This window comes from Tachysurus vachellii, chromosome 18 (assembly GCF_030014155.1).
Source record: "Tachysurus vachellii isolate PV-2020 chromosome 18, HZAU_Pvac_v1, whole genome shotgun sequence".
Lineage (NCBI taxonomy): Eukaryota > Metazoa > Chordata > Actinopteri > Siluriformes > Bagridae > Tachysurus > Tachysurus vachellii.
Genome location: NC_083477.1, coordinates 3,041,588 through 3,059,087, shown reverse-complemented (window position 1 = coordinate 3,059,087; position 17,500 = coordinate 3,041,588). Strand labels below are relative to the sequence as shown.

The following is a 17,500-nucleotide window of genomic DNA, read 5'->3' as shown; positions in this document are numbered from 1 at the left end:
CTCAGTCTGATACAGTCTGTTAAAGTCTGATACAGGCTCAGTCTAATACAGTCTCAGTCTAATACAGTCTCAGTCTGATACAGTCTGATACAGTCTGATACATGCTCAGTCTGATACAGTCTGATACAATGAGACATCAGAGCCACAGTCTGAAACAAAGTTTTTAAATGTTGAAGACCCGAGCACAAAGCTGACCAATGCAACGGCAGTTCACGTGGTTCCTGAGATCTTTAGGAAGCTCCTTCGTGTTCCTCAGTAGAGCTTCCACATTGTATGAAACAGTCGTAACCATGGCAACGTCGTTTATAACGAGACCTGGACGTGGTTACGGTGGATCTCCGTCCACATTTCAGTCCAGACGTCCTGCAGCTCAGACGTTTGTGTGACTTTTGGTTCGATTCTTAGTTCGGGGAACAAATTGTGTTCATGTGGCTCAGTTTCATCACATGATCTACGTATTAGAATTAAATTGAGTTTGATGTTAAAGAGCTGATCGTTCGCAAGTGGAAACTGAGGGACGTCTTTTCTACTGGACTATAAGCCTTTTTTTTAACACTTTATTTATTCTTCACCTGAATATCCTGTTTTAATCAAAAGTACATCATGTGACATGTACATATCGTCGCTGTCAGGCGGAATCCTCGTATCTCCAAAACCGTTATTTATCAGGAGATTAAAAAAACGCCGTACCTTATCTGCAGTACACAGGGTTTAGTCCGCGTTGCAGTGGATTGTCTTGCGCTAAATTCCTGTCCTCAGACGAGCACCAGAACTAGCGGGGGTCAAGATTTTTTTTTCTTTGAGCCCAGTGTTTTGAAGACATTTACCTCAGAAGACGTGTTGATTCGTTGCGACTCTTCTTGAGGAGAAATATGCCGTGAAGCTCTCCCGCGGAGTGAGGAAGAGGTGGACAGTTGAAGTGTCCAATGGAGTTATGAGATTTGCGCTCAAGCTATTTTCAAGACTTTAGATTGGTTAATAACTTGTAAAAATAACAGACCCACGTGGGGACTGACCAATAGCATCGATATGTGAAAAAATATGAACTTGACAAAATTTGGACATACGAGGTTTCCGCCCGACAGCGACGATATGATGATACAGTTGGGGAGTGAGTGATATGACAAACGGAATGGACACTAACCTCTGGGACGCTTTCAATCAGAATAAAAAAACTGTCTGATGTGTCTGTGAGTCTGATCTAAAGTGAGTCAGGACTCACTTTTTTTTTTGTTGTTCTTTCAGTGTGTTTTAGACGTGTGTTTGTCCCTCTGTTCATGATCTTACACTGAATTTTAGTGTCGAAGACAAATCTGAGCTGCTTTTTAGATGAACAAACACTCGGAGCTTCTCAGAGAGCAGAAATGGGTTTGATATCAACATTTACTCTGAACATACAAACGTCTGTGTGGAGAAAATGAACCTTTTTTTAATTGTTTTGGTTCTTTTCTATGAATCTATTACCTCATTTATTGTAGAGAAAAACAGAAATACTGATGAAATCCTGAGTGTCTACTTACATATGAGCTTCATATTAACACCACCGTAGAGTGAGACGTGAGGAAGACGTTCAGTCATCAACACGGACACCAGACAAACAGGAGGAATCTTCATTATTTATTAAATCGCAGCGTTGTACTTTTAAAAAGGTCTCGGTTTTTCCGTTGTCTTTAAAAGACGGCCTCGGAAACGCAATCAGTATGTCACAACAGGCACATCAACACACTGGGACGTTACTTAGTGTCCTGACACACTTGTCTGCTTAATGACATGGGTATAAATAGCGTCCGACGGAGCACTAACGAGTGAAGAGTCGGTCTGTCACAGATTCACTGATTGCTGACTGGAAATGAGAAACAAGAACCATTCATGATGATTGAAATGGTTTGGACATGAAACATTAACATAAACAGCGTAATTTTTATTTAGACTGTTGTTTTCTGTAAGGAGACGTTTATTTAACATTTACGTCGGAAAAAAATCTTCAGGATTAAGGATTCAGAGCTTCAGACAAACACTGAACGTACGAGTTTTACGGATAATTACAAAGTCTTCAAATAATTTTGTCTCGCCTGAGAAGAATAAAACATTTCAGGGATTAAGCTGCGTCGCAAATGACGTACTACACACTCACACTATACACTTTACCCTAGGGCCTAGTGCATGAGCATTAGAAGCGCTTTTTCATTTTGTTTGTCGGCCATCTTGACATCGTATGGTGGTCCCGCCCCTTTTCCGCTGGTTCCGTGTTGAGCGCATGAATTAGCCAACATTGCACACGTTTCCATTATCAGAACATCATCGCCGTGCTTGTTAACACTGTCCAGACTCACTTTTTCAGTGTGGATCTGAGAGCAGCCCAGGCTTTGAGATCTCCACCAGGTGCTCTGTCAGCGTTTTGAGCTGAGTCGGCATGCATCGCAGGAAGTGACCTCCGGAGCAGGTGTTGCAGCGACTCGCAGACGCTCTACAAATAGCCCCCTGTGTCCTACATTCCATTAGCACACTTACACAAGTGGGTTTTGGACTCGGCTGGCGAAGGACTCTCTGTTATTTGTCAGCGTAAGGGATGCCGTGACCCTCTTCCCATCTGTTCTCACTGGCCTGGTGTGCCACTGCTGCTGATCAGCGTCACAATTTCTCTGAGCTCGCTGGTTCTTTTCTGCCTCTGGAAGATTTCCCAGATTTGTGTTTGAGACAAAAAACTTTATAGCATCGTATTTTTTCTTTATTCAGCTCAATGAGACAGATGTAACATTAAAGGTGCGGTCAGTGACTTCTAAATCCAAACTAAGATATGGTGATGCACCATTAAACGATGTCTTAGACTGTCATTCTCAGAGACTGATATAATTTATAGAGCATGTAGTGCGCTGTTAATAATAGATGGCGTAGAACTGATGAATATTGAGGTGTCGTCAGCATTAAAGATGCGGTCAGTGATTTCCAAATCAAAACAATTTGTTGAACTACAAATCTATAAGCGATTTCTCAGACTGTAGCATAAACATCAATTTAGTGCACTATTAATTATAGATGATGTAGAACTGATACGAACAATTTGAATTAAAGGTACAGTCAGTGATTTGAAAAATAGAATATTTTCTACTACTAGACTGGAAGTTGTTCCTCAGACTGCATTAAAGGTGTGGTCAGTGATTTTTAAATCAAAACAGTTTCTAATATTTGATGATTAAGGGTGAATATTAAAGGTGCGGTCAGTGATTTGTCAGACTGTACCATTTTCAGTGCAAGTAGTAAGTACAACGAAAAACTAAACAACATGTAGTGCATTATTAATAATGGAAGATGTCACGGAACCGATGCAGAATTAACATTAAAGGTGAAATCAGTGATTTGCAAACTATGTACTTTATACTATGTACTATACTACTTTATACTATGTACTAGACTGCTTATCTGACTTTATGAATAATGGGTGATGTAGAACTGATGAATAACGAGGCATTGTTAACATTAAAGGTGCGATCAGTGATTTCTCAATCAAAATACTTTCTAATGTCTCGCGAGGTCCGAAGTTAAACAAGAAGCGGCTTCTCAGACTGCCTACGGATCACGGATGATAACAAAGACCTGATGAAAAACATAAATAGAGGCAGAAATAACGGCAGAAATAACATTAAAGGTGCGGTCAGTGATTTGCAAAGTGGAATATTTTCTTATTATATTTCACAACTAAAAGGTGCTTCTCAGACTGCATTAATGGTGCAAATCAGTGATTCGCAAGTAGTGCTCCAGTAATCATGGATGACGTACATGGATGTACCAGATTGAAAAAGAATGTTAAAGGTGCGGTCAGCGATATTTGAAATCGGGATAGTTTGGTAACTTTTGATGAATTTCCCACATTCTGACAGCTTTAATGAAATGAAATGAAAATGAAAAAAATAATAATAATAATGACAGACCACCAACGCTGTCGAACTTTCAGGGTTCAAAACGAGGCCGCGTTTTGTGGGCGTGGCTACGGACAGAACACCATATTGTGTCTTAAGCTGTAAGTGTTGTGAGAACTGGGTTAGGCATGAATTAACATTAAAGGTGCGGTCGGTGATTCTTACACCACGTTGTTTTGTTATGTTGTTTCCTCACATGAGATGAAAAAGTTAACACTGTCCAGACTCACTTCTTCAGTGTGGATCTGAGAGAAGCACAGGCTCTGAGATCTCCACCAAATGAACCTGGAACAAAACCTTATTGGTGAACATTTCAGGGTGTGAAACCTTAGTTACCTCGTGTTGACTAAATACTGCAAAGCATTAATGTTCAGTGTAAGATGAAGAATTCAGTTTAATTTAACTCTGTATAGAGGTTAATTATAGACAAATGTCCAATATTAATGTGTTTGTATTTATCCCTAACGAACAAGACTGAGGTGACTGTGGTGAGGAAAAACTCCCTTAGGTGGAAGAGGAAGAAACCTTGATAGGAACCAGACTCAAAAGTGAACCTCATCCTCATTTGGGTGACACTGAAGGGTGTGATTATAAACTGTTATAAACACCAGAGAGTGTTATTATGAATAATGTCCTTTCTGCAGTCAGATACAGTCTGATAATTGTGTATTGATGAGGAGGTTGTTGTCCTCAAACACCACATGGAGTTGGAATCTTCTCACTGAAGGTCTGAAATCCACATGAAGCGGAACACAGCCGGAGCTGGTACAATCTCTGGATGCCTCAGGATGGGTAGAAAAAGAGACGCAAGTGGAGAGGAATTACAGAAGCATAGCTGCTGTTCATAATATTAACCAGCACTAGACAATAATGTGCATTTGATCAGATCTTCTGGAGCACAAGGTTATTGGATGTTTTATGTGTATTCTTGGCTAAAGAGATATGTGTGCCCAGTGCTTTCTAGTGTGCATGAAGTGTGATTAAATATATTATTGATTCCCGTGTTAGAAATCCAGTAGAAATAATTGTCCGAACACACAGTGTGTGTGTGTGTGTGTGTGTGTGTGTGTGTCTAGAGTGAAGCGCTGACACTGTGCTAGTCAGTTGGCGCAGTGCATTTAGTAGATTATTCCAGGGGTGGAGAATCTCTCTGCCATGTGTGTGTGTGTGTGTGTGTGTGGAATACAAAGTGAGCTCGAGTGTAGTGTTAAAACAGCAGATGAAGAAAGCAGCCAGGTTTCAGCTTCCTTCAGCTTGGTGTCAGTCTTCAGAAACACACACGACATGTTCTGAGAGCAGTCAACATTCGTCATGCTCGGTACAACACGCTAAATATCATCAGACACTAACTTCTGTCCTGCTCTCTCTCTCTCTCTCTCTCTCTCTCTCTCTCTCTCTCTCCCTCTCTCTCTGTCTCTCTTTCTCTCTCTCTCTCACTGTAAAAACACTGCAGTTGGAGTGGCGCAGTAAATTACTTCTTTAACACAGAGCGTGTGCTTACTTATCAAGACGCCTGCACCTGGACGATACGACTTGGACATTGTGATAAATGATATCACGAAGCGCTTTCTTTTCTTCACCTTTATTGCGGCGGATGTTTCTAGAACGTTGCATGGATGTTCTGGCCTTAACATTCCCCTCAATGTTCTGATTGACATTGAGCAATTGTTCATCACAACAGCAGATTTTTTAATACAAAGTTACTGGAGCGTTTCGAAACGAACGTTCCATCGTCGTTCTAATGGCGTTGAAAAACGTTATACAGTGGATGTTTCTTGAATGTTGCAGCGACGTTCCTGATGTAATGTTCCAGGGTGTTCCTAAGTGTTCTGACAAAAATTCATCACCACAGCATCCAGATTTTTTACACAATGTGGCAGGAACGTTCACAAAAGAAGGCACCATCATTGTTATTGCAGCGGATGTTTATTGGGCGTCGCAAAGACGTTCTGAACATATCATTTCCTCCGGCGTTCCAGTAATGCTGAGAATCTCACGGCACCGCAGCATATTTTTATAAAATGTTGCCTGAACTTTCCCAAATTAACATTCCATCAACGTTCAAATAACCAGTTTGCTGGATTACTGGATCGAATTAGCGATCTGACTTATACAAAATACTACACTGTAACATTTGGGTTGCTGGTTAGCTGCTAAATGCTACATATTACATATGTGTTGTTTTTTTTCAGACTCGGTTATTTTCTGATTGATGATAGAACGGAGGCACGTCCACTTCAGATCATGTGGACCAATCAGATTCACCGTGGTACTGACTACTGTTTATGTTTGTTGGTTTGTTTTGCATTACTAGGCTTTCTGATTGGTGCTGTTCGATTTCCAATCCTGAAGGTCAGAAGGTCTTCATTATAATTTAAAAGATGACTTTACAGCACTAATAAATCCTGAAAGGACAACAACAAATAACAACAATAATAATAACAATAATAATAATAATAATAATAATAATAATAATAATAATAATAATAATAACAACAACAATAATAACAATAATAATAACAATAATTATAACAATAATAATAATAATAATAATACTCCGTCCAGGGTGTATCCTGCCTTGACGCCCGATGACGCCTGAGATAGGCACAGGCTCCCCGTGACCCGAGGTAGTTCGGATAAGCGGTAGAAAATGAGTGAGTGAGTGAGTAATAACAATAATAATAACAATAATAATGATAATATTAATAATAATAATAATCATAACAGTAGTAATAATAATAACAATAAAAATAATAAAATATTGTATTTAATAATAAAACTTTTTTTTCAGAACAGTTACTAATTATGGAATTATGTGCTTTATAACATTTAACTATGCCGCCCTACAGCAGAGTGCTGCATCGACTAGTTTCGCAGACGCTCACAACGTTACGTGTAACCGTAAAAGGTTAAAAATTAGAACACGGTGTGAAATATAGAGCTGTTGTCCAGGAAGCTGAATAAAGCAGTCTGTGGTGTGCAGTTAAAAAAACATCATCAACTCCCGCAGGAGTCGTGTGTTAAAGTGCACATCCTGTCCTGAGAGTCTCTCTCTCTCTCTCTCTCTCTCTCTCTCTCTCTCTCTCTCTGTCTCTCTCTGTGACACTGATGAGTCAGCAATAATAACATGTTTAATAACCCCAAGGTTGCATTAGTGGAGGTGCAGATGTCCACATGTCAACACAAACACATCACAGACACATGGAGAGAACAGAGGAGACACGTAGAGAGCGTTAGCACACCGATGAGAGCCGAGCTCCTCTCGTTCAGCCCAGCCGATGGTCATTACGTGATTTGATGCGCTTGCGGTCTTCCTCCTAGTCCTAGAAGCTACTTTTTTTCGATTGTTCTCAGCCTTTATAAACATCAACACTTTACAACACTTCTCTAGATCTCTAGACGTTTCCCTTATAATCTATCTATCTATCTATCTATCTATCTATCTATCTATCTATCTATCTATCTATCTATCTATTCACTTGTTATATTCTATTATGAAATTATTTCTTATAGGTATCTATCTATTTATTTATTTGTTTGTTTGTTTGTTTTTGTTTATTTATTTATTTATTTGAATATGCATAAGTTGCATTTAAATATTTGCCTAAAGTTTTAAACTCGTAAACGTTTGTTCATACATGTATTCAGTATTTTTAATTGAATAATAAGCAGGTATTTTGTACTTCAATAGAAGGCATCTAACTTTACTCGAGGATCATATTACCAAAGCTAACAGTTTGTCCAGCGCTAATCGTAACTACTACTGAAGTTCTGACTTCATTGTTTTTTTCCCCAATCCATGATGGATCCTCTGAGTGCTGATTTCACATGGACACTTTGCTTACACTTAGTTAAGGACTAGAGAACGGAGGAAACTGCTACATGCTCCCGGGGTTGTGTGTGTGTGTATACTTCTGTGTGTGTGTGTGTGTGTGTGTGTGTGTGTGTGTGTGTGTGTGTGTGTTTACTAAACAAGGCGTGTTTGCTCATTAGATATATCATTCATCAGTAAAATATTATGAAGGCTTTGACAGAAAAGCTGGAGTGGTAGAGGAAAAGAGGAGAGGAGATGAGGGGGGAGGAGAGGAGAGGAGAAGAAAGGAGTAAAGAGAAGAGAAGAGGAGAGGTGTAGAGATTAGGGAAGAGGAGATGAGAGGAGAAGAGTTTAAAGGAGAGGAGAGGATGGGGAGGAGATGAGGGGATAAGTGTAGAGGAGAGGTTTGGAGATTAGGGGAGAGTAGAGATGAGGAGAGGAGTTGAGGGGAGAGGAGAGGTGTGGAGAGGAGATGAGGGGAGAGGAGATGTGTGTAGATGAGAGGTGTGGAGATGAGGGGAGAAGAGAGGAGATGAGGGGAGAGGAGATGTGTGGAGATGAGGGGAGAGAAGATGTGTGGAGATGAGGGGAGAGGAGATGAGATGAGGGGAGAGGAGATGAGGGGAGAGGAGAGGTGTGGAGATGAGGAGAGAGGAGAGGAGATGATGGGAGAGGAGAGGTGTGGAGATGATGGGAGAGGAGAGGTGTGGAGATGAGGGGAGAGGAGAGGAGATGATGGGAGAGGAGAGGAGATGAGGGGAGAGGAGAGGTGTGGAGATGAGGGGAGAGGAGAGGAGATGATGGGAGAGGAGAGGTGTGGAGATGAGGGGAGAGGAGAGGAGATGATGGGAGAGGAGAGGAGATGAGGGGAGAGGAGAGGAGATGAGGGGAGAGGAGAGGAGATGAGGGGAGAGGTGTGGAGATGAGGGGAGAGGAGAGGAGATGAGGGGAGAGGAGAGGAAAAAAGATTTCAGTTGAAATCTTATGCAATAACATGAGTGTTGGTGAGGAATAAAACACTCTAAAATGAATCATTAATGGAGAGAACACGCTGATGATTTTTATGAACTTTCCATAACTGCATGTCAGAAAACGATTTATTCCTCTGTAGAATAGAGCAATTAGTAAATCAATTCCCCTCCTGACCACCAGATGGCGTCAAGTGTGAACGTCAGTGGTTTGTTTAGAATTGTTTTTTTTTTTTTCTGTTAAATGCCTGAAATCTGTAAGAAATATCTTAAGATATTTACACGTTTTATTCAGTGCCACAAAATACGACATTAAACGTCACCACGCCGAACAGGAAACTCATCTATTTCAGCCTTGTGTGTTTTTACTAGTAACACGCTCTCGCCTCGAAAACGTCTGACTCCGATTCGCCACAAAGAGAGCACAATGGTTCCTGATCGTGGAACATCACGTGAAGTCAAGTGACTGTGCCTGATGTGCTTCGTTTATAGCTTTATAGTAACTTAGGAAATTGAGGTGTTTTAAAATTCGTTAAATGTCGTACTCATTTATGAAGATCATCATGACGAACCAAACGTTTGTTTGGTCACAGAGTTTATTTATTTTCTGCAATAAACAGTTTTCACTTCCAGGTTGGAATATAAAACCACCTCCTGCCTGCTTATGTTTATTCTCGGTGGTGTTTCTGGTCACTGTGTGCACTGCGTTTTGTTTCCATGTTCCAGTTTCCCTAGCCTTGCTTTGTGTCCTTGTTGTGTGTTCTTTTCACAATCAAGTAAACAGTGTGACTAATACACAAATACACAACACAAAAGAAGAGGTAGTTCACACGATGAATCACAGTGCCCTCTGGTGCTCTCGGGCGGTATTGTACACGGTGGACAGGAAATGATTGCGTTCCTGTTCTCATTTGTGCTATACAGTAGCAGCCATAAATAATGAAATAATATAAATAAAATAATTGCTTGCACTTATAAGCGAAGACACCGGAGACTCCTTTCCTTTTCCGCATATCAACGATTGCACCTTTTCCTTCGATGAAAAAACTCTCAACAATCAGTAGATTTCAACAAGTTCGGTTTTAACGAACAAACGGTTTCTATGGAAACTATCCAGTAAATTTGAGCGAGCTGTTGCTATGGAAACGATCCGACGAAATCGAATCGGCCTATCGGTATTTGTGTAAGCCTGTGATTTATAGCTGTGCTACCATCACATCTGTAGCAGGTGTTAGAGATACAACCAGTCCCCTCCTGACCAATCAGATTTGAGTATTCAACAGCGCCCGTGCTGTAAAGATGATTAATACGGTTCTGCTCTGTGGAAGTTCTGCGTATCTTTCTGCTTTCCTTTTCTGTTGTTGTTTACCGGTCCTGCGTCACAGCCTCTCCCGCTGCACCCAAATCTGCTCTCCTGTTTTCATTCGCTGTGATATGAACACGCCTAAATGCCCTGTCTGAATGATTTATAGGGGCGTTTAGCGAGCCGAAGCCTGAGCGTTCGTTTTTAATTGCGTGTGGTGGATCTGGCGTCTATCTCGAGAGAATCTGTCCCTCAAGATTGCCTTGGTATTGGTGGGATTTGCACTGTGTGTGTGTGTGTGTGTGTGTGAGTGCTGCAGTCGTATTTGGAGGGAATGTTTAAACTTGCTGCAGTGAGCCTCACAGCGATGCGGGCTGTGCTTTCACACCGAGACGAAGCTGCAGAGAAACAACTGCAGCACTTTGCATTTGTACAATTCCACAAAATATCAATTCCCTAGACGTCACACGGGTCTGCCGGTCGCTCGTGTGCTCTAATTGAAGTCGTTTCTCTCGTAGTCCGGCTTGCGTTTGTGTTTTAGTCAGAGCAACTTGTGTAGACAATGAAGACAGAAATGGCGAAGCGATTAGCGAGTCCAAGCACCGAACTGGGCCATGCTGATCAAATGAGTTTTAAGAGCAGCGTTCAGATTCTACAGAATCTCCCAGGAGTCCGCATGAAATCTATGTGATGCTGCACTTTGTTTTAAGTCTAATCTCATTTCAAAGCAAGCTTGCGTTCAGGTTTGGTGAATAAAAGATGATGTGTTGTTATTGGGTTCACGGTGGCTTAGTGGTTAGCACGTTCGCCTCACACCTTGTGTGTGGAGTTTGCATGTTCTCCCCGTGCCTCGGGGGTTTCCTCCGGGTACTCCGGTTTCCTCCCCCGGTCCAAAGACATGCATGGTAGGTTGATTGGCATCTCTGGAAAATTGTCCGTAGTGTGTGATTGCGTGAGGGTGTATCCTGCCTTGATGCCCGATGATGCCTGAGATAGGCACAAGGCTCCCTGTGACCCGAGATAGTTCGGATAAGCGGTAGAAAATGAGTGAGTGAGTGAGTGAGTGAGTGTTGTTATTGCTAGTTACCTTTCCCTACAGTATATCATAGCCCATCTTAGCATTTCAGAATGCAGAAATCAGTTTTCCGTGGCTAAAAAAACATTGCAGGCTTTCACACTAACATTAATTAATAACTAATCTCGTCTGAATAGGGCTTACGGGCTTCAGAACAACACCCTATCGTCGATTTATTTTCTTGGAGTGTTTATTCCACTTGTTTTTTAAAAAAAATAAAAAAATCCCCAAATTTCCATCCAAGCAGATTCGCGAGCAGAAAACAGCGAATGTGTCTGGCGGTTATGATGAACGCACCAGGGCGCGTCTGGTGATTGCTGGACTCGTGCTGTGCTGCAGTGATTGTGCTGATTTGGTTGTCAGACACGAGTCAGCAAGCTGTCAGTAGCCACAGTTGTGTCGCTTGAGCCGTGGAAACGAATGAGGAAAGAGAGTTTTAAAGATTTCTAAACACGCGTTCATTCATCATATTAATGATATATTAAAAGATGGCATCACCTTGGCTTCACCTTTAGCTTCACCTTTAGCTCAACCGACCACACTGACCACACATTCTCTAACTGATCTATCCTGGGATCTGTCCTGGGCCTGTCCTGGATCTGTCCATCGGATCCCTGGGACTGACTCCACCCTCATTTTGTCCTCCTCCAGTTGCTCCTGAACAAATCCCGGCCTATCGTACGTCTTCGCATCTCAAGAGCTCCCTAACATATCCGTAAGCAATCGCTATCTGACCTCGTCCACGTACGAGATACTTTCTGACACTTACGACTTCTGAGTGTACAGGAAGACGGATTAAACCCTGTCCATTCAGAGAGTACGCCCAAGTTTGCTTCTTTAAACTCTCAGTTTTTAGTAAAATCTTAAAACCTCACGAATGGCTCCTCACTCCGCGGGAGAGCTTCACGGCATATTTCTCCTCAAGAAGAGTCGCAACGAATCAACACGTCTTCTGAGGTAAATGTCTTCAAAACACTGGGCTCAAAGAAAAAAAAATCTTGACCCCCGCTAGTTCTGGTGCTCGTCTGAGGACAGGAATGTAGCGCAAGACAATCCACTGCAACGCGGACTAAACCCTGTGCACTGCAGATAAGGTACGGCGTTTTTTTAATTTCCTGAAATTAAGAGATTTTTTGGAGATACGAGGATTCCGCCCGACAGCGACGATATGTTTTCTTGTCAAAACGCTCCTTTTTTTCGCCCAGGCATTTGCACTGTGCACTAACTTACAGTAAGCTCTAATGGTTGCGTTGGTTTCCTGCTCAGGGTTTCGAACCTTTGCAACGGCGGTGTGAAGGTGGCATCCAAGACCACAAGGGAACTTGCTACTAATTTGACCTAACTTTCCGAAAAAATTACAGACCGCACCTTTAACCACACTGGATATGAATTCAGGACTCACAAAGACAGAAAAAAATGTACACAAAGAACATAAAACATCAAATATAATTAGTGACCGCATGTTCAAGGTATTTTCCAGAAACACTGGTGTTAAAATATCATAGCATCCACATCTACATCTTTCCTGGTCTCCATTTCCCTAATGGTATTGACTGTTTAAACACAATCAGGTTTTCAGCAGAGAGACTGTCTTTATACTCCGACCCACCAAGCGTACGCTATAAGATGCTAAGACGCTAAGAAGCTAAGACGCTAAAACGTATCGCATCTGCTCAGTTCGCTCAGCAGGTGAAGAAGCTTTAGAGCCGGCGTGTTTAAATCAGAATCTCAGCAGTTTTCATTTGTGAGCCCTTGAAAGGTCATAAGCTCCATTTCTGCATTTTTAACACAGTATATTATTTTACATTCCTTCGAATTAACAACGATAACCGGCCCTGAAAGTAGAGTGGGACGTTTCTAGGAAAAAGAAGAGCGAACGGAATTGAGGAGACGTTTGAAACTAATATGCTGCAGTATTATTTTTTTCTGCAAGCTATCGCTGGATCAAGTTCGAAACTTTAGACGTCTGACCAGGCCGAAAACCATGATGTGTGTGTGTGTGTGTGTGTGAGAGAGATAGAGGACATTCTGCCCGGTCTGACACGAACTCAGAGACAGAACATTACCTTACTGACCTTCCTAAAGGTCGCATTTTACCTGCAGCACAGCAGATCGTCAGAAAACTAAATTCATAAAAATCCTTCTGAATCAGCTTTAACAAGAGTCAGTGGCTTCAGATGACATCCTGATTGGGTTTAAGGTACCTGAGGTGAATCGAGTGAAACCTATACGATCGAGATTGAGATTGTGTACGAACTCGTCACCTCAACTCAGCTGTGATTGGTCAGTAGGTTGGCGCTTTAACTTCACACACTCACTCACTCACTCACTCACTCATCTTCTACCGCTTATCTGAACTACCTCGGGTCACGGGGAGCCTGTGCCTATCTCAGGCGTCATCGGGCATCAAGGCAGGATACACCCTGGACGGAGTGCCAACCCATCGCAGGGCACACACACACACACACACTCATTCACTCACGCGATCACACACTACGGACAATTTTCCAGAGATGCCAATCAACCTACCATGCATGTCTTTGGACCGGGGGAGGAAACCGGAGTACCCGGAGGAAACCCCCCGAGGCACAGGGAGAACATGCAAACTCCACACACACAAGGCGGAGGCGGGAAGCTAAGCCACCGTGCCCCCCAACTTCACACACTTTATAGACAATTTAGAAATGCCAATCAGCCCTATAGCACTGGGAGAGGAAACCTGAGAACCTGAAGGAAACTACTGAAGCACGAGGAGAACTCGCAAACTCCAAAAAACACACAGGGCAGAGAAAAGAATCGAATCCCCAACCCCAGAGGTGTGAGGCAAGCATGAGGCAACCCGGGACATATTGTAACCCCATAAGAGAACCCTGCGGTTAATAGACCTCAAAAATTTAGCGAGAAAACCTAAAGAAGAGGAAGATACAGAAGGGAAGTGAAGAAAACGGCTCGGAGGAAGGAGTGCGGAAAAAAAGGGTAAAATATCACGAATGTGAATCTAGTAGTTGTGGTCAGTTGTTAGATTTGAAGCGTTTATTTCTAGAAGAAAACGTAACTCTTTTTAGAAGGTTTAGAAGTGAGTTTAATGCGTTTAATCATCTTATATTTGGCTTCTTGCAATCATAAATAATGGAATACTGGATATATTTCATTATGTCTGGTTGATAATATGCATAATTTATACATCTGTTCTATTCTGTTTACAGCAAAGTGTACACGAAAGAAAGTAATCGGTGTGGGATAAGGATAAGTGTGTGTTTATTCTTCTTGTGTAATCAGAAACGTCTCATCAAAAGCACTAGCGCGAAATTCCACCAGTGTATGAAAAATAATGGAGTTTCTAAACTGTAAACACTGAGCTCTTATTTATAGCCATAAGCTAATCACTGCTAATCTGGCTAATGATTAAGAGTTAAAGGGTAACTCTTGTGTTTCAGGCTTGTTTGTCACTTATCCAGATGTTTAAAAGGAATTTTCTAGAACTGGATCTGTTCTGGTTAAAACCTACAGCTGTTTTCAGCTCGTCAAATAAAAACATAGAACGCTAAACCTAATTTGTTATTTCTCGCGTTTCTGTGTAATATTATTCGGATTTGATCGTTTTCGCGTCAGATGAGGGTTTTTTGGCCGTGCGTATCTGGAGCTCGGGGTAAATCTGGAGCAGGCTGTGAGCGTACGTGTGGTGTGAAAGTGACGTCCGGGTGCCTCGTCAGAGTTTTGAGGCCGAAATGAGATTAGATGAGATGAGAACTCGTCAAAAATTAGTCCATGCTAATCGGTTTGGGGAATTGGTTTATTCTCTCAGGACGCCTCGAGTCCTTCATTTTCACCGCTGCAAATCCTGTCACTGGGGGATTGACCTGACTGCTGCTATATGAGACACAGTCTTAAAGATGGCACTTCTGTCAAACGCTTAAGTCTTTGTGTCTGTGTGTATTTGTGTGTGTGTGTTTGTGTGTGTCTGTGTGTGTCAGTGTGTGTGCGTCTGTGTGTGTATTTGTGTGTGTCTGTGTGTTTGTGTGTGTATGGGTTTGTGTGTGTGTATTTGTGAGTTTGTGTATTTGTGTGTCTGTGTGTGTCAGTGTGTGTGCGTCTGTGTGTGTATGTTTGTGTGTGTGTGTATTTGTGTGTTTGTGTGTGTGTATGGGTTTGTGTGTGTGTATTTGTGAGTTTGTGTATTTGTGTGTGTGTGTCTGTGTGTTTTTGTGTGAGTGTGTTTGTGTGTGCGCGTGCGTTTGTGTGTATTTGTGTGTGTTTGTGTGTGTCTGTGTGTGCGTTTGTGTGTGTTTGTGTGTGTGTCTGTGTATTTTTGTGAGTGTGTGTTTGTGTGTGTGTCTGTGAGTGTGTGTGTGTTTGTGTGCATGTGTTTGTGTGTGTGTTTGTGTATTTGTGTGTGTGTCTGTGTGTTTGTGTGCGCGCGTGCGTTTGTGTGTGTGTGTATTTGTGTGTGTTTGTGTGTGTTTGTGTGTGAGTGTGCGTGTGTGTGCCTGTGTGTGTGTGTGTGTTTGTGTGTGAGTGTGCGTGTGTGTGCCTGTGTGTGTGTGTGTGTTTGTGTGTGAGTGTGCATGTGTGTGCCTGTGTGTGTTTGTGTTTGTGTGTGGGTGATTTGTTTATAGCTGTGAAGGAAAAAATGGAAAAATGTGAAGTGCAGTGTTTAAGAAATTGCTGGTGTGTGTGTGTGTGTGTGTGTGTGTGTGTGTGTGTGTATAATTGGATACCAGGACAGTCCAAGACCATCAGATTCTATTGATTTCCGGTGATATGAGGAGATAAAAGACATGGACAGGCTCACGGGGGCTGATCGATGCACATCTCTGCATTCCAGCCTGATGTGATGCGATGCGACTGATTTCAGAACAGCGCCTCGCGTCGCTCTCTAACACTTCCTCTCTCACTTCCTCTATCTCTCTATCTTTACACTCTCACTTCCTCTTTCTCTCTCTTTATGTCCGTTCATCTCGCTCACATCTGTCTTTCTCTTGTCTAACCGTTTCAAACAACTAAACCTGAAACCTGTCTTTTTCTCTTTCTTTGGTTTATCATGCCCTCGTTTGAAAATGCGCCTCTTTTAGGCCCCGCCTTCTTTTTCTTCTCTTTTCTGCTCTTCCCCTCCCCTTCTCTTTTCCTCTTTCTCAGGGGTGTTTTCCTTGTCTCTGTGCAGTGGCATTTTACGGCTGATGACACACACACACACACACACACACACACACACACACACACACACACACACACACACACATTCCCTCTCTCTCTAGTGCTGATTGTGGTATCTGGCGCTCTCTGTTGGTAGAATTATGCTATTAACGTATTTTGTCTTTCCTCTGCAGTGGACATGTATCTGTGTCTCTTACCACCCCTTCAATGCTGGACTCTATCATCATATAAACAACTAAAAAAATAAAGCAACTTTTCCCTTCAGTTTTTATTCTCACACCAGCGTCATGTGAATGATATATATATATATATGAATAGACAGGACAGTGTCATAAAAGAAAAATTCAATTTTGTGGAAGCAGAAGAGGTTTCGGTCGGATTAGCAGTATGTTGTCAGAAAAGAGAAAAACAAAGAGACCTCGCAATAAAAAACAAATCGTCGCTGTCAGGCGGAATCCTCGTATCTCCAAAACCGTTATTTTTCAGGACATTAAAAAAACGCCGTACCTTATCTGCAGTGCACAGGGTTTAGTCCGCGTTGCAGTGGATTGTCTTGCGCTAAATTCCTGTCCTCAGACGAGCACCAGAACTAGCGGGGGTCAAGATTTTTTTTTTCTTTGAGCCCAGTGTTTTGAAGACATTTACCTCAGAAGACGTGTTGATTCGTTGCGACTCTTCTTGAGGAGAAATATGCCGTGAAGCTCTCCCACGGAGTGAGGAAGAGGTGGACAGTTGAAGTGTCCAATGGAGTTATGAGATTTGCGCTCAAGCTATTTTCAAGACTTTAGATTGGTTAATAACTTGTAAAAATAACAGACCCACGTGGGGACTGACCAATAGCATCGATATGTGAAAAAATATGAAATTGACCAAATTTGGACATACGAGGTTTCCGACCCCGAAAGCGACGATATGTTTCCATTATATACCCCGATAAAGAGTTTAGAACAATTATTGTCTCATCCAAAAATCTTTGCCATGAAAAATGTTGGATCTCAAAAATGCAGCAGTGGATATTTTTTATGACATCATAGATGGCAAACTAATGCTTTCACACCCTTTATTTTCATCAGGAATAAATAAATCTGTTACTGTTGTTGATGATAAGAAATATAATAAATCAGAATAAAACCACTTTTTGACCAAGTGTTTATGTTCACACAAGCAATTTGTCTTATGGTTTTTCAAATACATGAACAGACACAAACAAAAGGCAACATTTACGGCAGTTAGCAGACACCCTTATCCAGAGTGACTTACAACTGAGCG

At 41.9% G+C, this 17,500-nt stretch overlaps 1 protein-coding gene across 5 annotated transcripts in view; it reads left to right on the top strand.

The window, feature by feature from the left end:
- kcnc3a (potassium voltage-gated channel, Shaw-related subfamily, member 3a) overlaps nt 1-17,500 on the top strand; it is a 94,879-nt gene that overhangs the window by 42,118 nt on the left and 35,261 nt on the right. The gene's annotated exons all lie outside the window — the stretch shown is intronic.